General features: G+C 47.0%; 1 long non-coding RNA gene and 1 pseudogene across 4 annotated transcripts; both read left to right on the top strand.

The window, feature by feature from the left end:
- Positions 1-11,448: 11,448 nt before the first annotated feature.
- On the top strand, positions 11,449-16,446 carry Gm34608. Of its 4 annotated transcripts, none has more exons than XR_001783587.2 (4): positions 11,449-12,181; positions 12,372-12,633; positions 13,601-14,277; positions 16,165-16,446. It is a non-coding gene; the product is annotated as a predicted gene, 34608 (long non-coding RNA). The 4 variants fall into 4 exon arrangements; XR_375324.2 differs by lacking the exon at positions 12,372-12,633 and having other exon boundaries at positions 11,490-12,181; positions 13,601-13,853; positions 14,106-14,277; XR_375323.3 differs by lacking the exons at positions 12,372-12,633; positions 16,165-16,446 and having other exon boundaries at positions 11,490-12,181; positions 13,601-13,853; positions 14,106-15,986.
- Positions 17,556-18,740, top strand: Gm14269 (predicted gene 14269; annotated as a pseudogene).

Below are 25,782 nucleotides of genomic sequence, written 5' to 3'. Positions count from 1 at the left end.
CTGTTGCCTTGGCAACAGGTGTGTGGATTGTGCTGTTGCCTATGTGATGTCACAGATTTCCAAGGTCCTGATACCAACACAGCCCACATCAGCTTTCCCAGCGCCTCCGCTCTCTTCTATTCCTTCAACATTTCCCCCTCCAAATCTTGTGCACCTACTGTGCTTCCCCCACCTCCCTCCCTGTAACTCTCTGCCCGTCCCTTACCATACACCATGCAGAGCTCAGTTCTTGCTTCCGCCAGGTGACGCAGATTCTGTCCACAGACTCTGACTCTAGGAACAGGACTCATTAAAGCTATGATTCCTGGTGAGTATTAGAGACAGACCAGGGAGTGGGCGAGACTCCTGGTGTCCTGAAATTTAGGCTGTGTCATGGGAATTTCCTCCTAGGTGTGCCTGGCTCTCACTGTATTCAGGTACAGTTGCAAGGCCAGCTCACGGATTGTCTTTAAGGAGGACTACAGGTATCAGCCACTAGGAGCAGAGCACAGAGACCAGAGAAGGCTCACAGATAGGAAAGAAGCAGCAGAGGGTCAAGCTAGGGCGAGGACAGTGCCCGCCACCCCTTGCCTGCTCATGAGAAGGCCACCAAGGATGGTGACATAACCCTGACCTGGACAGTTAGAATCATAGTAACTACTAGCGTTTATGAACTCTCCCTCTGGGTAAAAGAGAGTGATCGGTAGAGAAACTTCCAAGCAGGTGGCAGAGTTAGATAGGCTGCAATGGCCATTTAACCAGCTTTAACCTGTGTCCATTGGTCATTCCTATGGGGAGCACAGAGCTGCCCTGGAGAAGGAAGTTCATCTGAATCCAGCAACCCCAGCACAGGCACAGCGGGAGACAGGCGATGGACTCCACTCCAGCCTCATTTCTGGTGCATATCTCAAATGGGATGCTGTGACGGTTTCTATACGCTCGGTCCAGAGAGTGGCATTATTAGAAGGTGTGGCTCTGTTGGAGTAGGTGTGTCACTGTGGGTGTGGGCTTAAGACCTTAGCTGCCTGGAAGTCAATATTCTGCTAGCAGCCTTCAGATGAACATGTAAAACTCTCAGCTCCTCCTGCACCATGCCTGCCTGGATGCTGCTGCCATGCTCCTGCCTTGATGATAATGGATTGAACCTCTGAACCTGTAAGCAAATGAAATACTGTCCTTTATAAGAGTTGCCTTGGTCATGGTATCTGTTCATCGTAAAGAAACCCTAAGACTGCTGATGACAGGGCTGGTGAGATGGCTCAGTGGGTTAGAGCACCCAACTGCTCTTCCGAAGGTCCAGAGTTCAAATCCCAGCAACCACATGATGGCTCACAACCATCCGTAACGAGATCTGACTCCCTCTTCTGGAGTGTCTGAAGACAGCTACAATGTACTTACATATAATAAATAAATAAATCTTAAAAAAAAAAAAAAGACTGCTGATGACAGAGAATGCAGCGAAGAATTCATGATGCTCTGCCTTGTGGTTGTAGGATGTAGGAATGGAACATGGGTGGAGCCTCCCTGACCCAATCACGTGCTTTGTTTTCATGGGTGGCGCCTTCCCCTGACCCAATCACATGTTTTGTATTCAATGCAAAGACGCACAAGCCTCTTCTAACGCTGTTGGTGTGGAGTCCTGAGCTACAGTCTAAGGGCATGAGGGCTGCTGTAACCCTTAGAAACCGTGTCTCTGCTTTCTGATTTCCAAACCCAAATCCTCAATGTCCCTCGGCTCTATAGAAACACCCTCTACTTCCGAGGCCTTCAAAGTCCAAGCTGGCGTAGTGAGGAAAACCTGGCTTCCAGAAGAGATGACCTTACGTGGGCTTCTGCCATAGAGAAACCATTTCTTAGCTATATGATGGGAGGTGTCCACTATTAAGTGGAGACTAATATACTTCCCATGAGGCTTAGGGATGCATCTTGCTTAGGGCTTGACTCGGAGGAAGAATGGGGTCAGACGTCGTGCGTTCTGGATCAAAGACATGAAAATGAAGTGCACCCCTTTATAGGGACAAGGCATCAGACGAGGTGCTCAGGCCCTGGAGGTAAAGGGAATACAAGCATAGTCAGGTGTCTCTAAATTAGCTGAGATCTAAGAGGGTTGGGAGCAATTAAAACTTTAATTCGCCTGGAAAATCATCAAGACAGTTAACACACTGTTTTTAGTCCTGATGTTTTATGTTAAATTTTAAGCTAAATACTAAAAACTAAAAATCTGCACATTAAATTTGACATGCAACATGTGGTTCTGTGATGGATGCCCACGTGCAGTCTCTCTGAGTCTGTCCATTCCTGCAGTGGTATCAGCTGGCATTCTGTCAGGAGCGTCCATCAGGGTTAACTTGCTGAGGTGTTTGTGGTTAAGTGAGCTGTAATCTGTCACTGTCATTCCTTTTAACGCTCAGATTGTCCTGATTTAGCCAGTATGATCTCTTCAAATAGATCCCAGTGAGCACTCAATGTGCTGCATTTTTTGAGCCCCTCCATCTCCAGGGACAAGAAGATACCATGATCCATTTTTCTACACCGGTCCTAGCCCAGGAAGCCTTTCCCCTTTTAAAAGGTCCAAGTTTGTTTCAGTGGAAAATGGCTTTCAGAAGCCAAGATCTGGTCCTGGGTGTGGCTGTCTAGACACTATGAGCATGACTTAGGAAGTGTGGGGGGGGGGGGGTGGGAGGAAGAGACAGACTGACTGACCGACCGACAGACAGACATGCAGCTTCTCTGAAATTGTGTCAATGTCATAGATCTCAAACACAGTGAGGAACAGACCAGCAGTTCTGCTAGGAGCCGGGGTGAGTGCAGAAGCAGGTAGCTTTGCTCTGAACCCCGGTTCTTCACTGTGGGATGCTGGGCAGGAGATTTTGATCTGTCTGTGTTTGAATTTTCTTACTTTCATAGACACCACGGTGTTCTTGATAGTGTCACTGAGAGAATAAGTTTAAAACAACATGTCCATCCCCCTGAAGCCTACCTTTCTCTTCTAAGGGCCGTGAGTGTCAAGTCAGTCAGTCTGTCTGTTCTTTGTCTGTTGAGTTGACTGATTTATTCTTGCATTAAAATTTAACATGTGGAAGACAGGACGAATCTGTACACATTCCTCTTTGAAAACAGATCCAGTCTGTATGACTCTGAAGCCCAGGGGCAAACCACAAGTGGGGTGCGTGCCTGTAATCCCAGGACTCACGAGGTAACAGTGGGAGAGTTCGAGGTCATTCTCAACTACTTAGAGTACATAGAGAGTTCAAGGATGGCCTGGCAACAACAGACCCTGCCTCAAAACCAAACCAAACCAAACCAAACAAGAGAGAGGGGGGGGGAGGGGAGGGGAGGGGAGAGGAGAGGAGAGAAGAAAAAGAAAAACAAACAAACAAAATCCAGAAAAGCAGAGACTGAAGGAATGACCATCCAGAGACTGCCCCACCTGGGGATCCATCCCATAAACAATCACCAAAATCAGACACTACTGTGGATGCCAACAAGAGCTTGCTGAAAGGAGCCTGGTATAGCTGTCTCCTGGGAGGCTTTGCCAGTGCCTGGCAAATACAGAAACGGATGCTCACAGCCATCCATTGGACAGAGCATAGGATCCCCAATGAAGGAGCTACAGAAAGGACTCAAGGAGCTGAAGGGAGTTGCAGTCCCTTAGGAGGAATTAACCAGTACCCCCAGAGCTTCCAACCAAAGAAAACACGTGGTGGGACTCATGGCTCTAGCTGCATATGTAGTAGAGGATGGCTTAGTTGGTCATGAATGGGAGGAGAGGCCCTTGGTCCTGTGAAGGTTCTATGCCCCAGTATAGGGGAATGCCAGGGTCAGGAAGTGGGAGTGGGTGGGTTAGGGAGCAGGGGGAGGGGATAGGGGGTTTTCGGAGAGGAAACTAGGAAAGGGGATAACATTTGAAGTGTAAATAAAGAAAATATCTAATAAAAAGAAAAAAGAATAGTCACGCCAATATTAAATATCTCTAGCATAAAGTCAATCATCTCTGATGTGGATAAAAGTTTACCATTTAATTTAAGATGAAAAACATAACTAATAGTGAAACAAATACGTATTTTTAAATACCATTCACCATTATATAATAAACTGGGTTTTTTTTGTTACACAAACAAACAAAGAAACAGAAAACCTGCAGACAGTGAATGACCACCAGAGCCAGCTCCTTACTCAGACAGCGCATGAACTTCCAGCCTTGACCAGCCTTCCCTGGTTAGGTCTCCTGCCTGCCTGACTCCTGACACTTGCTGATTCTTTCCTTTGATATTTCAGTTCTCGGTATATTCACCAACAAATTAAAATGCACCAAATATCCAGTGTGTTGGTTGGTGTTATCAACTTGACAGACTCTAGAATCTCCTGAGGGATGGGCCACCAAGTAGACCTGTGGGGCAATGCCTTTATTGTGGTAATTGAGATGAGAAGACCCACCCCGTTCGGGTAGCGCCATTCCCTAGGCAGGATCCTGGACTGTAAAAATGGAGAAAAAGCAGCTAGAAGCAGCATGCGTTGCCCTCTTCTGCCCATAGAGCTGCAGTAAGGAAGAACCTTGGGCTCAGGCCCTGCGTTCCACCGTACTTCTTGATTTTCCCACACTCCATGGCACTTGAGGTACCTAAGTGGGTCAAGACCCTGTCATCAAGTGTCCAGGATAAGCTGACTGGCTAAAAGCCAAGACTCCGCTTCTCATTCAGGCTAATGTGTTGACTTGTCTCTAATCTCCTGAACGGGACCTTGACCTCAGTGGCAGAACTACTTAGTGCCAGCCCTCATCACTGTTGACTGCCAAACCTCTTTTATCAGTGACACTCTATGCTCGTAGACTTCTCAGTCTACGAGCTGATGTCTCAGCACCGGACCTTCTCCGTAGCAGCCCTGCTGAATGCTGTCAAATGGTTTACACTTGCCCAGCAAAACCTTTTTCCTGACCTATTCATTTTTTCCCCCAGTAAAAACAGAGTAAGATGCTCTTAGTAAGCCTGGAACAAAATGTTGAGGTGCCATGCTGTCATCTCGATAGGACTTAGACTAACCGTGGAAACGAGCCTTGGGTGTATCTTTACTGAGTAGGGGACACGTGTGGCGCCACCTTGTGGACTGGAGTCCTGGGCTGGATAAATGGGCGACAAGCGGAGAACTGACTTCCATCTCTCTGCTTCCCCACTGTGGATACAGAGTGGCCGACCCCATCCTACTTCTGCTGCCGTGCTCTCCCCATTGCGATGGACTACACACTCATATCATGACCCAGAACAAGCCTTTCCTTCCTCCAGTTCTTTTGTCTCAGCAACGAGAAAAGTCATGAGCATACATCAACGCCATGTGCTTGGTGATAGCTTCCTGAGACAACCCTGAGAAGCCTCTGAAATTAAGGCAGGAAGGCAGGATAGAAGTTTCCCAAATAGTGCACGATGCTTGTCAACAGTACCAGAAGAGGAAGTCAGCCTGCTTTTCGATTTTCTCGCCCAGGGGAAAAAAAAAATCTTGATAGCAAAGCTGGAGCTACAAAGTATCAGCTTATCGTTTTCAAGTACCTACTGGGTAGCTCTTGTAGCTCAGGCTGGCTTAGAACTTGTGATTCTTACCTAATCTTTCAAGGGCTACTCTGTGGTACCTCCCTTGCCTTCCAAACATAGTGAATGTCAGGCCAGCCAGAGCTACATAGTGAGACACTGTCTCAGAAAAAAACAAAAAACAACAAAAAAAAAAACAAAAACAAAAACAAAAAAACAAAAACAAACAAACAAACAAAAAAACCCAAGCAAACCAAAAAGACAAAACAGCAACAACAATAAAAAAGAAAAACCCCCTCTCATTTCTCCTGGAAATTTTAAAGCAGGAAACCCAGAAATGGATAAAAGGAGAGACACTTGACTTTTGAGGTCATGGTGCTGCAGTTCTTATTCAGAAATAGAAGCAGGTTATTAATTCAAATGAAGAACTGGACTCCTAAACACAAGGGTACACAAGGGCCCAGGTTCCAGAGGACCAGTGTTGGTTGGACCACAGCTAGAGAAAGCTCCCAGTGAGATTCCTAACCCTGTTAATCAATCTACTTTGTCTTCTTAAGAGTTTCCGGAAAAATCCTGCTGACTCTTCCTTTGGACAAGCATCGTGCCAACTTGCCAAAGCATTCAAAGGTTCACTAGCAAGTGACCTGGAAAAAAATTCCTATTAAGACTCTAAGAGTCTCCAAGTGCCGGAAAAAGCTTAAAATAGTTAACTCATCAACCAACCTAGAGGGGACTGCAGCAAGCTTGCCCTGCAGACTCCTTGTAGGAACCAGAGAAAGAAAATCAAAAACATCCCAGGAAGAGGGAACAGTCCCATTGTGTGGTCAATATAAAACTCCCTAGCCAATGAGTAACTCCAGCGGTTATTCCTACCCTGCCACGTCTAACAAAATCTCATTTTACTCACAAATTTCTAGATGACTTCTATCAAGAGACCTTGGAAGTTGGCAAAGAACACCGATCTTATTAAAAAACAAAACAAAACAAAAAACCCAAATTGAGTAACTTTTTTTTTCTTTTCTTAATGCTTTAAATTATCTGTGCCTTAAAACATGACTTGAATCTCACTCATAAAACCCTCTCTCTTGGCAGTGTATGCTTTATTTTGCCTGGTTTGGATTTGCTTTATAAACTTGTACTTAAGCCATCTGTATTTCTTGGTTGAATTATTTTTTTTCCTTCAAGAAGATAAGAACCTCTACTGGGGATTAAAAAAAAATAGCAAGACATAAAGCACATTTTCGGGGGGGGGGGCTGGAGAGGTGGCCCAGGGGTTACAAGTGCTTGCTGTTCTTCCAAAGGACCTGAATTAGGTTCCCAGCACCTATGTCTAGCAAGTTACAACTGCCTGAAACTCCAGCTCCAGGAGCTCTGGTGCCCTCTTCAGGCCACAAGCAGGCGCATGCACTCACGTACACACCCACAGATGGATACACAAAAGAAAAACTAAAATAAAATGAATCTTAAAAATAGAAGCTGCACTTTCAATGAAGAGTGCCACATGGAAGTCGCTCTTGTCAGCTTCTCAGTGTCCTGTTGATCCCACAGGCAAGAGGATGCCACACAAGAGCTGTGATGCCTGCTGAGAACGGCTGAAGGCTGCTCAGTTGTGTTCTCCATGAAGAAGTTGGCAGTAGTAGCAATACTGAGCAGCCATTAGCATTCATCGAAGCACTCGGCACGCATTACTGAACTTCAAATGTCCAGTGCCAACAGGTCAGTACTGCTACCAACACTAGGACTTTTTTGCAAATACATTTGCAAAAGAAAAAGTAAAACCTTGCCTGTCACAAAGGACACTAGACATTGTTCTAGAATGTTAGTTGTAAAGCCCAAGGTCTTAAACACTATTATTTCATGAGTTAGCTTCGTAGGATTCTGGGTCCATGTGTGTGCACATGTATGTGCTTGTGTGTGGTGAACAGAGACTAGCATCAGGTGTCTGCCTCAGTCTGTCTCCACTTTCCTTTTGGAAACAGGGTCTCTCACTGAGCATGGAACTTTCTGATTCTTCCTGTATTAGCTCTGAGATTACAGATGCAAGCCACTGCACCAAGACTTTATGGGTGTGTAGTGGGCATCAAACTCGGGTTCTGATGTTTGTACAGCCAGGACTTTACCCACTGAGCCACTGACCCAGCCCCTCATAGGAGATTATATATATATATATATATATATATATATATATATATATATATATATATATGCTGAAGTTTATGGCTGCCCTGTGTACAATACAGTATGGCACAGCCACTTGGCCTCAGCCACACGAGAAGCCCAGGGCACACTCTCTCAGTTACATCACTAGTGACTGTCACATGTGATTCTGGGAGGTGACATCACTCTGGCTGGGCGGTATGAGCGACAACTCTGTGATTAACATTTTCCTGTCTTTGAATACCTTGGGGGAATACTAGAACATCTCAGGAACCAGACACAAACTCTATCCATGGAAATGACAGTACCAAAAGGAATATGTGTTCTTTCCAAACACATGTATTAGCTCCCCTGAAACCAATGTGCAAGACTTTAAAAGTGTTCCCAGTGGAAGCTGAGAACTCAAAGATATGTAGGAATGAGTTGCCAGTTGTTGGGGATTAAATTTTTTGGCATGGCTTGGCAGTAGAATAAAGAATTGGCTTTCTGGCCAATTTAAACTAACCAAATTGAGACTCATTGAGGTAATTAAGTTTATACTGACCCAAGTATAGCTTGCCTTTACCCCATATAGAAGGAATTTTACCAGGTGTCTTAGGCAAAGCTTGGGGAATGTACAGACTTTCCTGCCAACGCTCAAATTCCTCCGGAGATCTATTGATTAGTAAATACCGTCTTCTAACACAAGTCATTTCTGTGAATCTCGCGTCAGCACTCAGAGTCAGTGGAGAAAAACGATTTGTGAACCAAATGTTGTGGGTGACTTAATTCAGACAATGGCTTTTACTGACATTTATCTCAATTTTATTTCTTTTTTAAAGATTTATTTATTTATTTAATGTATTTGAGTACACTGTTGCTGTCTTCAGACACACCAGAAGAGGACATCAGATCCCATTACAGATAGTCGTGAGCCACCCTGTGGTTGCTGGGAATTGAACTCAGGACCTCTGGAAGAGGACCTCTGGAAGAGCAGTCAGTGCTCCTAACCACTGAGCCACCTCTCCAGCCCCATTTTATTTCTTATTACATAAGTAGGAGCATTTTGTTAATGGGATCTAAATGCTATTTTATATATATCAACCAGATTCCCCTTCCCCAGCCACCATAACTACAATCCCCCTGCCCCCAGTGACTGTAATGCATTTCCGTGGCCAGTTAGATACACCTCAAATTCCCAACAAGTTCTGACAATCTGTAGAAAGTTGAGGCGCCAAGCTGAGTATTCCGTCTGCACGCATGGTCTGGTTGTTGGCGTGATCATTTTTTTAGCCATAAAAATTAGAACTCGGGTCTTCCTCTAAGCTACTGCACCATAACTGTGCCCCAAGCTAGTATGTGTTCAGTAGACTGCTTTTTAGTGAGTGATAAGGCTTCAGCTCTCTGTGTGACTCCTAAACCCCTCACATTCGCAAGTCTGAGATGGAGGGTTCATGGTTCAAAGTCAGGTTGGGCTAAATTCCAAATCCCAGGCCATTGAGTCCCTGCCTCAAGCAAACAAGTATGCAACCAGCAGCCATTGATCTTATTTTCTAGAAGATTCCGGGGAAGAACTTGAGACCCCACTTCTCACTGTCTTCCGACGTGAATCCTGGGATCTCCATCTCTTGACTTTGAACGCCGATTGCATTTTTGCACCGGGACTGGCCTCAAACACCCCTGTTCATGTGAGGGTGGATACTGAGCCTGCCAAGTTTGACCAGACAGAAGAAGGGCGTTTATGATAGGCTTGTACCTGGTATCCTGAAGAAGCACTACCAGGCCTCCCTCAAGAACCTGGGAGTTCGCTCTCCCCTCAAGTCAACATGTGCTGGGGACACAGGGGTCCTTGTGCTCACAGAGAAGCACTGAGAGAAACAGGACCCGTAATCACTCAGGGTATCTCCTCACCCCTGGAAGAGACAAAATCAATACCTGCATTTCACCTGGAAAGCTGAGAGTGGAGGTTGCTAATGTCGTGGTGACCTCTTTTCTACCTGCAGAGGCGGATCTCACCCACCTTCTGCTATAGAGACAGACCTCACCCAAATTCCCGGGAATGAAAATCCCAGTCCCTAGGCCATCACTCATCCTAAGGGGAGAGGTCACATGTACTTTATCAGAGACCACACTAGATTCTAGGCCTTAACAAGGAGGTCCTCACTGAACCTGGAGCTCGCTGTGTGGAAGGCTGGCTGACCACTGAGCTCTCTGGAGCCACCCACTTTGCAAGGCCAGGCTCACAGGTGCAAGCAGTCACTCCCTGCTTCCGTACTGAGGATTCAAATCGGGGTCTTTATGCTTTCAGCTTAAGCATCCTACTAAGACATGTCCCTCATTCCTCTCTCGTTAATCTCTTTATTGTGGGCTAGGTCTTGGGTTTTCTATCTTTTACAGGTAAGGGAATAGAAGCTTACAGGAGAGAAGGATGTACCATGGGTTGTAGAGACAGGAAATGATACACCTGGGAATCCAATATTCCTTTTGACCCCGGGAATACAAGCTCACAACAACCTTGTGGCTTTACATCTGCCCCTTGTGTACCTCTGAATATCTAAAATAGACAACTGAAACAGTTCCGACAGATAGGTCTGAGTTACAGTTGTGTGTGTGTGTGGGGGGGGGGGGGTGAGAAGAGCATCTGTGGTTTCCTGATCCAGTCAGTCCTTACCTTGAAGCAGGAGATGACGCCCTTTCCTAAGAGCCACGCACCAAGCCGAGGTTGACAGATTCTCCATGAAGTTTCTATTCCACAGCATGATGAGGAGACCCCAGGGGAACACAGTACACAATCAGGGTGCAAAGAGAGCATGTGACAATGGAGAGCCGTAAAGGTAGGGATTGCTGTTTTAGGTGGTGTTAGAATCGTGGTTCCTGTCCGGACAGACCACACCAGGCCAGTACAGTTCCACGTGGGGTTTATTGTGGGGTAAGAGGGCAGAGGTGGCAACAAAGACAAGGAGAAAGAAGAAGAGAGGCCAGAGGGAGGTCTGCTTTTTATTTGGATTGTGACATAGCTGCTCGCAGGTAAAGGTGGGAGGTGAGCCCAGTGGATTCTGGGAATGTATGGCAGTTGCCATGGCAACAGGTGTGCACGTCTGTCTTCTATGTGTGATGTCACTAGGTTCAGAGCTGATCTGCCGCTCTGGTTCCTGATACCAACAGGTGGAATGGGCAGAGAGGATGTCTCTGACAAGGACTGAGAACTAGATGAAAAGGGAGAACAACCCTGTGGTACCTAGGGGGACAGAAAAACACACTCTGCAGGATGAAGAGGGAGCTGAGAACCTTCTACAACTATAGAAAAGAAGGATACAGACCAAACAGGAAGAGACTTCACAGGTAGCCTAGCATGTCATCTTGGGAGCTTGGAAGGCCACCATACTGAGTCTTCAAAGTTTATGAGAGGGTTGTGACTCCCCCACATCCTGGGTGTGTGCAGAATGGGTTACAGCGGGGGCAGAAAGAGAGACGTGGAAAACACACTAGCAGATGAAATGGTGATTGATTGATTGATCAGAAGCCCAGAAGGAGGTGACCTGAGCAAGCTAGCACCTCACCAGCCCGGATGGAAAGATGGAAACAGTGGTATTTAATAGACGGGAGACCTGAGGCGAATTTGAGAAGCAAGCCAACAAGATTTACTGACAGGAAGATCATCAAAGCTGCGGTCCCCACCAGCAGCTCCTGACATTCCTGAGGAAACCTCCTTCCTTCCCTTTGGCCTCTTGTGGCTACACACAGTCACTCACTGACCCTGGCACACACTGTAGGTCCTCAGTAGGAAACCAAGCTAATCTCTCTCTCTAAGGGTTTTTTTTTTTTTTTTTTTTTTTTTTTTTTTTGCCATTTTGAATCTTCCAGGAGAGCCTATCTTGCTTATTCTTGTAGCTAATCCCAGCCCCTTGCACCGTGCCTTCCCCATAAAGAGATGTGAATGAACCACTGCTCCACCGGTGAGCAAGTGGGGGAGAACGGGAAACAGCTCCAAGTTGCACTTACAGAAGACTAAGTACTGACAGGAAGCGCTGGTTGGAGAGTAACTGACCACCCTGGGAGAGCAGCCACTGAGAGGAACAAAGACACCTTTCACCCTGCAGGATTTCAGTCATTCATGACTCAGCACCGGGAGGGAAGCCAGACACAGTGCAGCAGGATCCTAGCCCTGAATGGGGATAGATCGGTAGCCCAGCCCCACTAACAAGAAAGGATACAAAAAGGATACAAAGGCATACAGGTGAAAGGGACTCCATACACCATCCCAGCACCGTGCCCCAGCCCATTTGAAAACCCGTTATGGGGCAGATCATGGCTGCTTCCACACTCAACAGCAGCGACTAGTTACCTGGGAAGCCTTGCTTGGCTGCAACTTCAAAGAAAACGCCACGCAAACAAGAGTGATTTTACATTGCTTTCCTATCATACATTGTTCCAAGCCCATCCTAAGGGGGTGCTCGGAATCCAGTAACGATCACACGATTGCCAACTAACCTCTCCTCAGCAGCCTCACACTGATGGTGGGGGTACAAGCTAGCCACACACCGAAGGTGGGTATTTTAGTCATTAAAGACCAAATGCAGGAATAGTGTGGGTTTTTCAGCGCACACACACACACACACACACACACACACACACACCCTGCTATGTGCTGCCCAAAATCTGTGGGTGGGTAACTCAGGCTTGACAGTATGTAAAAGTGTCTCTCTGTGGCTGAATCACACTCTTTGTGATCTGTAGTGCGTAGCACTGATACATGCAGGTTCCTAGCATCAACCAAGGCTTTGAAGGGGAAACAATTTGATCTCTTGAGATGGAAGATTGAAGTTCTTGCTTTGGAAACTGTTGCTGAAGGGGGTAGAGAGTTCACCCTTCCCTGTGAACCTCGAGACATTTAAGAACCAATAATGAGCAGGTGGCTGCTCAGATCAGCTCATCCCTATCGTATAGAACAGGACGTCTGTGACCTGCAAGGGGCTTTCCAGGAGGGGTCATCTTGAAGGTATTTTCATTCCCTCTTTCCCCAGTCTTTTTTTTTTTTTCAGACAGTGTTGGCCACGGAGATTAAAATATACCCACCAGTGTTTGATGAGGCAGATGGTGCCAACCACAACTCCAGCTTCTGTTTCTCTCTGATTCGGGTGCAGGAGACTTTCCCAAACCCATGTGATTTTAAATGTCACTAAAATACACTTTGCACATTTATAAGAAGAGAGTGTGATCAGGCATTGTGGGACAACCCCGTAACTCCAGGAGTCCTAAAGCTGGAGTAGGACGGTGGCAATTTCAAGACCAGCCTGCACTACGAACCGAAGCCCAGCGACTGTTCTACAAACTATTTGCAGGATGCAAATATTTGAAGCTTGGCTTGACCCCTCTTACTAGCAATTCTTAAAATCGTACACACACATACTCCCTTTCCTTGATCCAGATTTCTGGATGACTTATAAAGAAAGAAAAGAGTGGAAATGATTTGCCCTTTGCCTCTGAAATGACAGAGTATAGTATCAAGTCCATCAAAACAACTACACAAGGGATGGGAGACAGCTCCATGATAAAGAGCACTGGCTGCTCCTGCAGACCAGTTTTGTTTTCCCCACCAAAGTAGGCTGCTCACTGGCAACTGCCCATGACTCCAGCTCCAGGGGATCTGGTGCCCCTTCTGGAATCTACAGGTACTGCACTCATGTGCACATGCCACAGACAGGCACTTGACTAAAAATACAATTTTTAAAAAAAGAAAGAAAGAAAGAAAAGAAATCCAAGAGAAACAGAACAGAGTCTGGGGTTTAGATATGTATGTATTGAACTACTATTCTAAAGAGGAACCTAAAGCCATGCTTTTATCATGCCTATTTATCTTCTCCACATTTCTCTTAATTAATATATTTTAATTAATTGTCAGGGTTAATTTAATTTAATTAGTCGTGGCCTGTCTGAATGGCGCATTCCCTTGAATCCATGCCCAGGTATTTACGGCGTGCCTATACTGTTGAGTGACAGTCACATTCTTCTTAAGGATTAAGCCTCATCAACCATTTCAAAGCCATCTTGGGTTTACTCTGGCACCGAGAGACGGAGACAGAAATCAACATCATCTCGTTACGTGATCATCTTTGGCAAGAGACGACATGATTTCGCCTTCACAGGAAGGAATGTTGCCTGTGTGGAGCAAATCAGGCCCAGTGAACCTGTTCACCTACCAACCCCTCCGCCACTCGAGTGAGTCAGAGGGAGACGGCCATGTTGGTTCCTCTGGCTGGGTTTGGCATTAGATAAGCAGGTACAGAAGTGTCTGGGGTCTTTGATGTATCTAGATACAAATGACCGGGAAGTTCCTCTCCTTGGATGATCTGGAGCACACAGGAAATCTCGGGAGGAAGGAGGCTGCCTCTATGCTGTCCCCAACTGGGGTGAAGTCACTGTGGCCAGCCATAAGTGCTCTTAGAATTTGTCTTTTGGTCATCACAACAGTGATGGAGAGAAAGCCTCTCTCCTGGTGGCCTAGCGGGAGGCTTGTGATTGGTCCCAAACATGAAGGCGAGAGAGGCCAGGATGAGAAGTAGACAGAGGAACAGAAAGCTGTGGAGAGCCAGACATGTATGCTCATGTCTTCAAAAGAGGGTCCTTGGATTGAGATTTCCAGGTTAGTAATCGCACTATGTCAATCATCCATCTATTTAATCCTCAGTGGATGCCACCCCATGCAAACCCCACCAAACCCATACTAAACCACCAAGAAATCCAACCGGGACACCCCAGTTCAAGCATTCCTGGGCTAACCATTAATGCCATACTCTCTGGCAGAAGGGAAACAGAAAATGGCGAATGTATCTGCATTTGGTGGTAGCCAGTTGGAATGAGAAAATGGCAAAGGGAAATGAGGTTCCCACTAAGGAACAATGCTGAGGTGAGTGGTCCAGTGGTTCGTCACAGCAGAGGGACACTAGGTAAGCTGTTCCACCCTTCACATGGGATGTGAAGCACACATCCAAGGGCCACCGTCTGGTGGCAAAACGTGCTTTAGCACAGTTCTGCGGGGGAATGGTTTTTCCTTTGAGCCTGAAGACCCCAAACATGTATACTTCATGCCAAGCCACTTCCTAGGGAACAAGTCCTTTATCAGGACACACCCACCCAGCCACGTGGGTCGTGGCAGGCTCAGTAACAGCTAAGGAGAGAAACAGCGCTCAAGGTTCACCGAATACCACAACGCCACGCAAAAAGTAGACTCTGGTTAAGAACTTTTTGTTAACCTGTCTTGGGTTGTGAACATCGATGGGAAGAGGGTGAAGCGGCTGCCTCGGTGAGCAGCTAGGAAACAGAATGTCTACAGAGAGTGCTGGAGAGAGCACGGTGGCTAACAGTGCATAGTGCTATTCCAGAGGACACAAACTCAGCCCCTATGTGGGACAGCTCACACCTGCCCACAGCTCCAGCTCAGGAGATGGGACACCTCTGGCCTCCCCATGCACCCACACTCAAGTGTACCTAAACACACATGCACACACATACACGTGCACACACGCACACGCACGTGCACATGCACAGGCAAGCACACATGATAAAAATAATAAAACAAATATACAAAGACATTAGAAGACCAAGATTAGTGTTATGGCTCAGCTTGTAACAGCATTAGACACATAAGCCTGAGGTCCCAAGTTCAATGGCTGGGACACCACATAAAAAGGCTAGATGCACGCATTGGTGCAGGCTTGCAATCCCAGCATTCCTAGGGTGAGAAGGGAGGCAGAGACAGGAGACAAGGCAGGAAGCAATGGAGTGCAGCTGGGCAGAAACAATGTGAGGCTCTACATTAGCAAGGTGGAAGCAGAAAACTGACTCTGATCTGTACACATGGGCCATGGCACCTGTAAGTCATGTCTTCTCTCTCACGTGTACATAGTAGCAGATAACGCAATCATTTAACAACAAAGTAGCATCGGTACTCAATTATGGACCTGAATTTTGTGTGTGAGATGATGTGCTACTCCTATCTCCACCTGCACCATGCTGGTGTGACAGGTACGCACCATCACACCTGGTTTCTGACAGGTGCACACCATCACACCTGGTTTCTGACAGGTGCACACCGTCACACCTGGCTTCTGACAGGTGCACACCATCACACCTGGTTTCTGACAGGTGCACATCATCACACCTGGTTTCTGCCATGCTGGGAATGAAACCTGGGCCCTGTGCATGCCAGGCAAGCATTCTGACAACAGACCCAGGCCCCCAGCCCATTAATTTTAATTTAAATATTTATTCATTGTAATTAGCTAATTATAATGAATTTTCACATTCTAAACAATTCAAATTTTCAATGTTTCTTCAAAATATAATGCCTTGTTCAATACAAACAAAATATATGTGCCTCACAAGTATGACTTAATTCGTAAAGTCAACATGCCTGCTTGTTAAACGGGGTGAAATGAGGGATTATCATCTAGGGAAAGCATCTAACGTTATATAACTTATAACTGACGTTCCCAAGTAGACAAAAATTATATATATAATTTCTTTCCAGACATAATGTAAACTAGATGTGTGAGGAGTGGACTGACCCTTCCTGCGGGCGCTGTATTCCCAGTAGAGGGGGAGAAGGCACTGCAGAGGCCTCCGAAGTCCAGAGAAGGAATGAAGCTGGGAGATTAACCATTTGCCAAGCTGTGTTTTTTTCTAATCTATTTTTGGGTTCTGCTGAGCAGAAAGCCCCTGCACTTTCTGAACCTGGACTCTGAACATCCTCTGTCTAGTTTACTATAAAAAGAAAATTCTTTAATAATAATAAAAAAAAATTAGTGCTGGCATAAGAGTTTAAAGTGTTCTCTGGCTCTTCACAGCCCCCAAATGCCTGGCTGAGTAAGCACAAGCTGGTGAACGGCGGGGAGGGAACAGAGTGGAATAGTGTCTCTATTCAAGGTCTGAGCCGGGGCGAAGGCAGTGTGCATGCTGGGGGCCAACTCAGGAAATACATGACAGGGAGGGGAGAGGGGAAAAAAAAGGAGGAGGGAGGGGGAGGAGGGAGGGGAGGAGGGAGGGGGAGGAGGGAGGGGAGGAGGGAGGCGAGGAGGGAGGGGGAGGAGGGAGGGGGAGGAGGGAGGGGGAGGAGGGAGGCGAGGAGGGAGGGGGAGGAGGGAGGGGGAGGAGGGAGGGGGAGGAGGGAGGGGAGGAGGGAGGGGGAGGAGGGAGGGGGAGGAGGGAGGACGGGGATGGGGGAATGCCTGCCCTGTCTTGGGACTGAGCAAGGTACTAGAGGATTCCTCAACAGGAGTTACTGACACAGCCAGATGTGGACCTCAGAAATCCTTTGCTTGCTTCACACTTACAAATTCCTCAAGAAGTTCTAAGACCTCAGGATTTTCACCTTCTCTGTGGAGGTTTGCCTTTTGTTTTGGAAGCCACACCTGTCTGTGTAGGTGTGAGCCCCCTTCCTGCTCTCTGCTACGTGTAACAAAAGCTTTCTTAGGCAGGCCACGTCAGTTTCATATTCCCCATGTCCTCCCCTGCTCCCTCTCCTCCAACTCCCTTACCAAACCCTCCTCACACTGGAGATGCCAGCAAATGTCACAGGTCATGGGCAAGTTGGGTTGGTGTGTGTGTGTGTGTGTGTGTGTGCGCGCGCGCGCGTGTGTGTTTTTACTAAGTTCACCATCTTTTTTTTACCTCAGAAATGAAGAAAATTAAAAACAAAAAATCAAGTTGAGAACAATCACTGCACTTCTGTAGACACTGAAACTCTAGAAGGACACCCCCCCCCCCAGCCCCAAGTCTGAAAAGACGTCACTCTATAACAGAGTGAGATAGTGCAGGGGTTCCTCCACCTTGTATTCTTGACAAGGCCATTTTAGGTTTAACTAGATTTTCGTCTTGATAGAGATTCCCGTGGAAAATTAGCCAGCTCTGTTCTAGAAAGCAGAGGTCGGGTTGCCTTGGGTTCTAGCTCCTGTTAAATCACCTGCTGAAAACCTCAGAGTGAGGTTCTGCCTGCCGGAGGCCGCAGTGGTGCAGAGACCCCCGGGTGAATCCACGTCCCATGTCTGACCAGGAGGCAAAACCTTCAACTGAGGACTTAGGCGATAAGAAGGAAGGAGAATACATTAAACTCAAAGTTATTGGACAGGACAGCAGTGAGATACATTTCAAAGTGAAAATGACAACACATCTCAAGAAACTCAAAGAATCATACTGTCAAAGACAGGGAGTTCCAATGAATTCACTCAGGTTTCTCTTTGAAGGTCAGAGAATTGCTGATAATCATACTCCGAAAGAACTGGGAATGGAGAAAGAAGATGTGATTGAAGTTTATCAGGAACAAACGGGGGGTCACTCGACGGTTTAGATAATTCTTTTTATTTTTTATTTTTCCTTTCCCTCAATCCTTTTTTATTTTTAAAAATAGTTCTTTTGTAATGTGGTGTTCAAAATGAAAATTGAATACTGGCACTCCATCTCTTAGAACATATGAATTCTAGTGTTCAATATTCATTATTGGTTGTTTTTGTTGTGCTGATTTTTGGTGATCAGACCTCAGCTCCCTTAATACTGCCCTTTTTCCTTTAAGAGATTTCATGTGTGCACAGAGAGGCCACCCTTTTTAGGACTGTGCATTTTCAGGTTTGTGATGATAAAAAGATCGACCAATGGGAGCTTTCCTATGACCTTTCAATTGGCTCTGAAGTTCCAGCATGTGGTTGCTTCACTCCTGGACTGTGATTTTCAGTGGGAGATGGGAATTTTTCAGAGAACTGAACTGTGGAAAATGACCTTTCCTCAGCTTGAAGCTACTTTTAAAATCTGCGGGTCTGGACCAAAAGAAGAACATCATGTTTGTAGTCAAGATGACAGATACAGTGAGAGCAACAGCTAACTCCAAAGGTGGCTTCACTGGAGAGAAAGAAAGTGTCTTGAGCAAGACAGTATTGTCAGAAGATCCCAGCAAAGTTCTAATGTTCATCAGCAGTTATTAATAAAGTTACTCATACAGAAGTGTACGCAACAGACACTGCTTTTGATTCTGTTTGTACTTTTTGGCCTGGGACATGGGTTTTCAAGGGACATCGTCTGTACCAGCTTCATTAAAATAAACAATATTTGTAAAAAAAAAAAAATCACCTGCTGGGGCAAAACCTTGCCTTGCAGCTGCAGAGCGAGAAATTAGGCTGTGGTATTTGCCTTTAAAGACCTCTCCCTGTAAACACTCAGTGCTACAGTTGGGTCCCAAATAGCTGAGTATAGTCTTTATTCCAGCCATCGGAATAAAGACTTTCAATTGACTATAAACCGTGTCTGAGTGGTCATCTCTGGGGGTTGCCGTGACAACTAGAGAAGGGAAAGAGATCAGGGCGCCGAACTGAGCATTTGTGGGTTTAAGCACTTCTGTGGAGTGCTGGAATTTGCTGCTCTGTACTCTCTTGTCTCTAAATGGGTAAACTCAACAACTGGGGAGACTTAAAGCCAGTTGGGGAGGCAGATCGAAAAGTCAAGAATTGCCTGAGCTAAGTTCAAGGTCAGACCGAGCAACTTAGTGAGACCCAGTCTCAGAGCAGAAGGAAAGCAGGGCTGAGATGTCCTGCCAGGGTAGGGGGCTGCCCAGTGTATGCAAAACACTACGTCCGACTTCCACTGCCAGTTGATTCTTTATGGTCTCTGGCTGGGGTGGAGATCAGCGGAAGAACACTTGCCTTGTGTGTGCAAGAACCAGACGTTCCTCTCATTGCCTTTAGCAGATCTGAGTCCTGCAAGCCCCCAGGTGCCCCATGGCTCATCTGTCCATGGCTCCCATGTTTCTAGTATTAGAAAACACTGAAATCTGACCTGCACATTTCCGCTCGACTCTAAAACTCCATTCATTTTTTTTCTTCACTCATCCAAGATAATTAAGATCTTTTATACCTGACCTCAAACGAGGACTGAACTTTAGTCTCAGGAAGGCTGCTAAAGGCAGCGACTCCCAAGCAGAGCGTTGCAGGGGGCGGGGCTGCCAGCAATTGCCTGCTGAACCACAGCACCTTCTTGGTTCATCCGGGAGTCACTGGGTTCATGTATTGCAAAACCAGACCTGAGACACTGTCTTGCATCCTTCTTGGGCAAGCAAACAGCACAAACAGCTTTGAGAGAGGGAGAGAAAGACACACACCCACCAGCTAGAACATTCTTCCAGATGACTACTGAGAATCATGGGTAGCAAGACAGTTGAGATGTTGTTGAGAGTCATCTTTCCTTACTATTTCAATATTTTTCTAAAACATGTAGAATAGAAAAGCACACGAAGTTACAGGGTGAATAAGTACATAAGTTTGGTGTCTATGCTGCAGGTATGTTTGGGAAGCAGAGCCAGGGGAAAGAGCATCATTGGTGGTGGTGCGTGCCAACATTCTAAAATGAGACGCTTGCTCTCATTGCAGCTGATTCCCGAAGTCAGCAGACTGGGCACGAATCAGGAAAGATGGGGAACAACCCCAAACCTCCACGTGGTGCACAGAAGCTGCCTGTCTCCCCGCCATCTCTCAATGGTGCATGTGTCCTACCTGAGAGATAGACCCACTTCCACGAAGTTAAACAGTTATCTGCATAGACTGGGATTTGAACACCAAAAGGCAGTGGTGCACATGGACTGCAGGAGCTGTAGCAGAGTCACCATCCCATACCAAGGAAAGAAGCCCATAGACCTGGCCATGGTCCATGTGAGCCGTGAAAGTCTGGCCACTGCTGGTCTCCAGGGATCGTGGACACACCCACTACGGCTATCCCAATCCTAGAACAGAGATGAGAGTTAATTCAGAGGAATACAGTCCTGCCTAAACCACATTAGCCTGGGGCAAATCTGCCACCTATGAAAGGTACATCTGTACCACCATGAAAATATCCAAAGGGGTGTGTTATTACAGTCTCCCATCCAACCATTCACTCCACAAACACCGAGCGACCTTACTGGGCCCTGGGAGCCACTGGTAACCCATAATAGTCACAAATGTCTGGAACATCCCGGACATTGATCTTCCTGCTTCTTCCCACCCCTCTACAAGGTTGTAGTGATGTTTAAAAAAAAAAAAAAAAAAAAAAACGGATTATGCCAGGCACGGCGGTGCACACCTTTCAGCCCAGCACGTGCAAAGCAGATGCAGGCAGATCTCTGTGAGTTTGAAGCACTGGGCGAGCATAGACACACACACCTACTTGTCTTAAAATGTAACGTATGGGCTCCTGCATAAACGCACATGAGGTACATCTCTGAGGCATGGGGCAGGCTTCTGCGTCTCAATGGGCTTGCCAGGGAGAAGGCACACTGAAGCTTGATAATCTCTGCCCTCTCTACACTGTGCCTATAGATGAGATGGTGTGCACTTAAAGGGCTGTCAAGAGTCGGGTTGGTGGTACGTGTCTGAGAACTCGGCACTTGGGAGGCTAAGGTACAGGGAGAAAGAGCTCCAGGACAGCCTGGGTTACATAGGGAGACCCTGTCTTAAGACCCACAAGTAAATCTGTCAAGAGCATGAATCCTTTGGTAGGCATTGTCACAACAGTAAAATGTTAAATAAAATAGCGAGACAGAATGAGTTAACCGCCACTGCTCTATCAGGGAGAATAATGGCTCCGTAACCCTCCTGGCTTCCTCTCAGTGGCCGTGATTTGGGGCTCCCAAACTGCCCATCTTCAGTGAGTCTTCGCCTGCTACGTCCCGTGCGTGGGCACATTACCATGTGCTGAGCCCAAAGGGATCAGCCCCTGAGATGATTTACACACTTGCTGAGTCACCACGTGGGATTTGCTCCTGTTGACACTGCGCTGAGAACTCAGTGCCCTGTGTCCTCCTCTGCTGAAGTCACACTTTAACTGGGAAGTCACAGGCCTCCCTGGCCTCCCTGACCTCTCTCAGTAGGTCAGTGATCTCTGTACACACTGCAACTCCTCTACGCTGGAACCAGCTGTTGCTTCATTGATGAGGGATGCAAGGAGCTGCTGAGCCGCAGGTGATTGGCAGCGAGGTTGGAGGGGGGTGGGGAATGCTGTGGGCCTAGCCTCTGAGCTCTGCTCCCAGATGCTTCTGGGCCTCTGAAATGTGTGAGCGGCCTGGCAAAAGGGGTCTCAGAGGCATGGGGTCACATGGGAGCTGAGGAGATAGCACATGCTACCCAGTCTCCAGCCTGTGTGGCAGCCCTCACTTCTAAACCCAGAAATAGAGTCTCAGTCCTCCAAGCTGGATTCTATAAACCCGAAACATTTTGTGAAAGGTTTAGAACCGTCCCCAGAATGCCCCAGAAGATACAAAGGGTGCTGAAGCAGTAAAGAAAGACACAGGAGGTGTGGTGCGTGCCTTTAATTCCAGCACCCAGGAGACAGAAGCAGGAGGATTCCTGCACAACCGAAGCCTATCTGATGTGCACAGAGAGACCCAGTCTCAAAAACAATCCAAAGAAAACAAAGGTCTGGAGACGTGGCCCGCAGGTTAAGAGGGCTGGTTAGGCAATCACAGAGACCAGAGTTCAGTAACGACTGGTGTCTCACGCACACCTGAAACCTCGGGTCTGAGGGAGCAGAGACAAGAGGATTACTCAGTCCCTGTCCCAGAGGCGCCAGTGGAGAATGACAGAAGGGGACATCCTCTTCTGGTGCCTGCACACACATGTGTGCGTACACAAAGTAAAAATTTAAAGGCGAGAGAGAGAGAGAGAGAGAGAGAGAGAGAGAGAGAGAGAGAGAGAGAGAGAGAGAGAGAGAGGTTAAGAGGAGATTGTTAGGGCATGCACTGCTCTTCCAGAGAACGGAGTGCCTTTGGTGGCAGCACACACACAGGTGGCTCCCAGCTGCTTGTAACTCCTCTAAACTCCACAAGATTCCTATTCCTGCTTTCTTGTCTAGGAGGGCACGACCCACCTCCACACACATGGAAGAGACAAATAGCAAATCCCCCAAACGGGTGTTTTTCCTTTCTTTTGAGGTGAGGGTGGTATGGGTTGGGAGGTAGGGGTTGTGTGGAGTTAAGACAGAATTTCTCTGTGTAGCCTTGGCTGTCTGAGAACTCACTTTAAAGACCAGGTTGGCCTCGGAGTTCACAGAGATCGAACTGCCTCTGCCTCCCAAGTGCTGGTATTAAAGGTGTGCAGCACCATGTGTGCCTATAAATAGGTCTTTTTAGAAATAAGAAATGTTTCCAGGGTTGGAAAAAGCAGTGGCCATCTAATTTGACTTATACTTTCACAGTTCAGCACTGCAGTGAGAAATGAAATATTCCTGATGTGTTTGTCTCCCCTGGCTTTCCATGGAGCAAGCCCTTGCCCTCACCGCCCTCTCCAAGGTCACACACATCCCGAGCCAGACCGTGGTATTCACTGGTTTACACTACTGTATCAAGTCAATGTGCTCAAGATATGACCAGGCCCTGGCATTGTCTCTGAGCTTCATTCAACATCATGTCTGCGGTTTGGTTTTTATTTCAGCATCTCATTTTGACAGTGTTACCTTGCTCCTATGTCACCGAGATTTAGTTGATGTTAATTTTTAATTTGAACATAATATCAACTGAACGACTTATCTCCTCTTGTTTAGCCATTATCTTGTGGCTGGGTGTTCAGGGGCTTTCTCCATTGTCTGTATCAAATTATCATGTCCTATATACTCCTGCCCGTGTCCCTTGTGTGTGCCTAAGAGTACGCTGCCAGCTCACTGGGGACTTGCAGGTCACAGCCACATGGGGCCTCTGTAAAAGCTCACCAGATGGCTCTCCACCATGGTCACAGCATTTGAAGTCCTCATCAGCATTCTGTGAGAGTTTGGGTCTTGTATCTACAGTTATTAGCATGCATAGAGCCCTGGGTTCCCTCCCCTGAACCAGACAAGCTGGCCAAAGTGGGATATGCTTGCAACCCTAGAACCCAGGAAGTAAAGGCATGAAGATTACAAGTTCAAAGCCATCCTATCCTACATTAAGCAGAAATTTTGAGGTAAGCACAGGCTACAGGAGATTCTGTCTCAAAACACAAAAAGAGTTCTGCTCTTACAGCCTAGTGTCCCTATATTCTGGGTGTGCCCTGGGGTGTTCTACAGAACCTCATGGCTCACCTTCCTCTCCTGGCATTGACACCCTGACACCACTTCAGACACACATACCAGGTCCTCAGTGAGCAGGTTCCACTCTCCTCTGGTGTACCTGGTGACCCGAGGCTGCCTGCACCCTCCACCTGCCTTTGCACTCAGTGCCCTGACTGACACCTGGCATTGCCCCCACAGCAAACCAGCCCTGAGAAGGGGACTTTGTAACACTATCAGTCTAAAGAAGTCACAGGCTGGGACACTCTCCACAGTCGGTGACCGCAATGACCTGGAGAAACAACTGCCCCAAAACCTCCCTGACCCTGACTGGGGAAGCTCCCTGCTCCCCAGGAAGGCACACCCAGGACTGATTAGTGCTGGCTGAGTCTGGGCGGTGCCCCTGCCCAGGGAGCATAGGCTGTTGCTGCAGGCCAAAGGTCAAGTGCTACTCTTTCTGAAGTCACCTCCTAGATTATTCAATGACATCTGCTCGCTCTGCTCTTTTCTCTGCACCCAAAGATGAAGAGCACCCTGTGTGACTGGTCCCATTTGCCCCAATTCATCAGTTGAATGTAGGCACCGGCATGACGCATTTGGCTAATGGGGGACGATCCTCTCATCGGATGTCCAGTCCCTGAGGTTTGTGATGGGGTTTTGATACCACTCAACAAGAAGAAACTGGGTCAAAAAGGAAAAATCTTTATTGAGTGGATCTGAGACCAAGCAAACAGTAACTTAAACACAAAGGTATAGCATCTACCCGAAAGGTACCCCCTATACCACAAGGACTCTTGTCAACAATGTTCATAGCAACCGTATCCATAATAGCCAGAAACTAGAAACAACTTAGATGTACCACAAAAAAGATTGGATAAAGAAAACGTGGTACATTTACATAATTGAATACTACTCAGGTATTTTTTTTAAAGGACATCATGAAATTTGCAGGCAAGTGGATGGAACTAGAAAATATCATCCTAAGTGAGGCAACCCAGACCCAGAGAGACACACACAGTATGTACTCACTTCTAAGTGGATATTAGTCATAAAGTACAGGAAAACCATGCTGCAATCCACAGATCCAGAAAACACTAAGTAACAAGGAGGGGTAGTGGGTCTCACTGAGAAGGGGAAATAGATTAGGTCCTGGGGGTGAATGGAGGGAGGTCATTGGATGGGAGAGAGTTGGGGATGAGAACAGGAGGGATGAGGTGGCGAAGAACAGAGAGGATGAGAACTGGGAGAAAGAACTGAAAGCAAGGACGATGGAAACTTGCAGGAATCTGTGATGATGACCCTAGCTAAGACTCCTGGCAACAGAGAATGTGGAAACTGAAACAGCCACCCCTTATAACCAAGTAAAACTTCAAATATAGGGATGAGGACACCAACCCACCCACAAAACCTTCAACTCTAAATTGGTCCTGCCTACAAGATGTGCATGGATAAAAATAGAGAAGAGTTTGTGGGAATGGCCAGCCAGTGATTGGCCCAACTTGAGGCCCCTTTCACAGAAGTGAATGTCAGATCTGGACACTATTAATGATATTCTGCTATGCTTGCAGACATGGCCTACCATAACTGTCCTCTGAAAGGCTTCACCCAGCAGCTGATGGAAACAGATGCAGAGACCCACAGCAAACATTGTGCAGAGCTCAGGGAATCTTGTGGAGGAGTGGAGGGAAGGATTGAAGGAGTCTTCAGAGCAGAGAGGTCAAGAACACCACAGGAAAATCTACAGGATGGATCAACTAACCTGGACCCATAGGGGCTCAGAGGAACCAAACCACCAGCCAAGGGCATGGTTGGGCTGAGCTAGGTTCTTACATGTATGTAAGTGATGTGTACCTGGGTCTTCCCGTGCTGCTCCTAACAACGGAGCACAGACTGTCTAGGGCTCTGTTGCCTTTCCTCTAACTGGGCGACTTTGTCTACCATCAACAGGAGAAGATGTTCCTAGTCATTCTGCAACTTGATATGCCAAGGAGGATTGAAATCCATGGGCTGCCTCCCCTTCTCTGAGGAGAAAGGGGTGGGTCTTGGGGGATTGAGAGGAGAGAGGGGAACTGTGAGGAAATGAGAGAGGGAAGCCATGATTGGGATGTAATGTAAA

This window comes from Mus musculus, chromosome 2 (genome assembly GCF_000001635.26).
Source record: "Mus musculus strain C57BL/6J chromosome 2, GRCm38.p6 C57BL/6J".
NCBI classification, from domain to species: Eukaryota; Metazoa; Chordata; class Mammalia; order Rodentia; family Muridae; genus Mus; species Mus musculus.
This window is presented reverse-complemented; position numbering and strand designations above follow the sequence as displayed.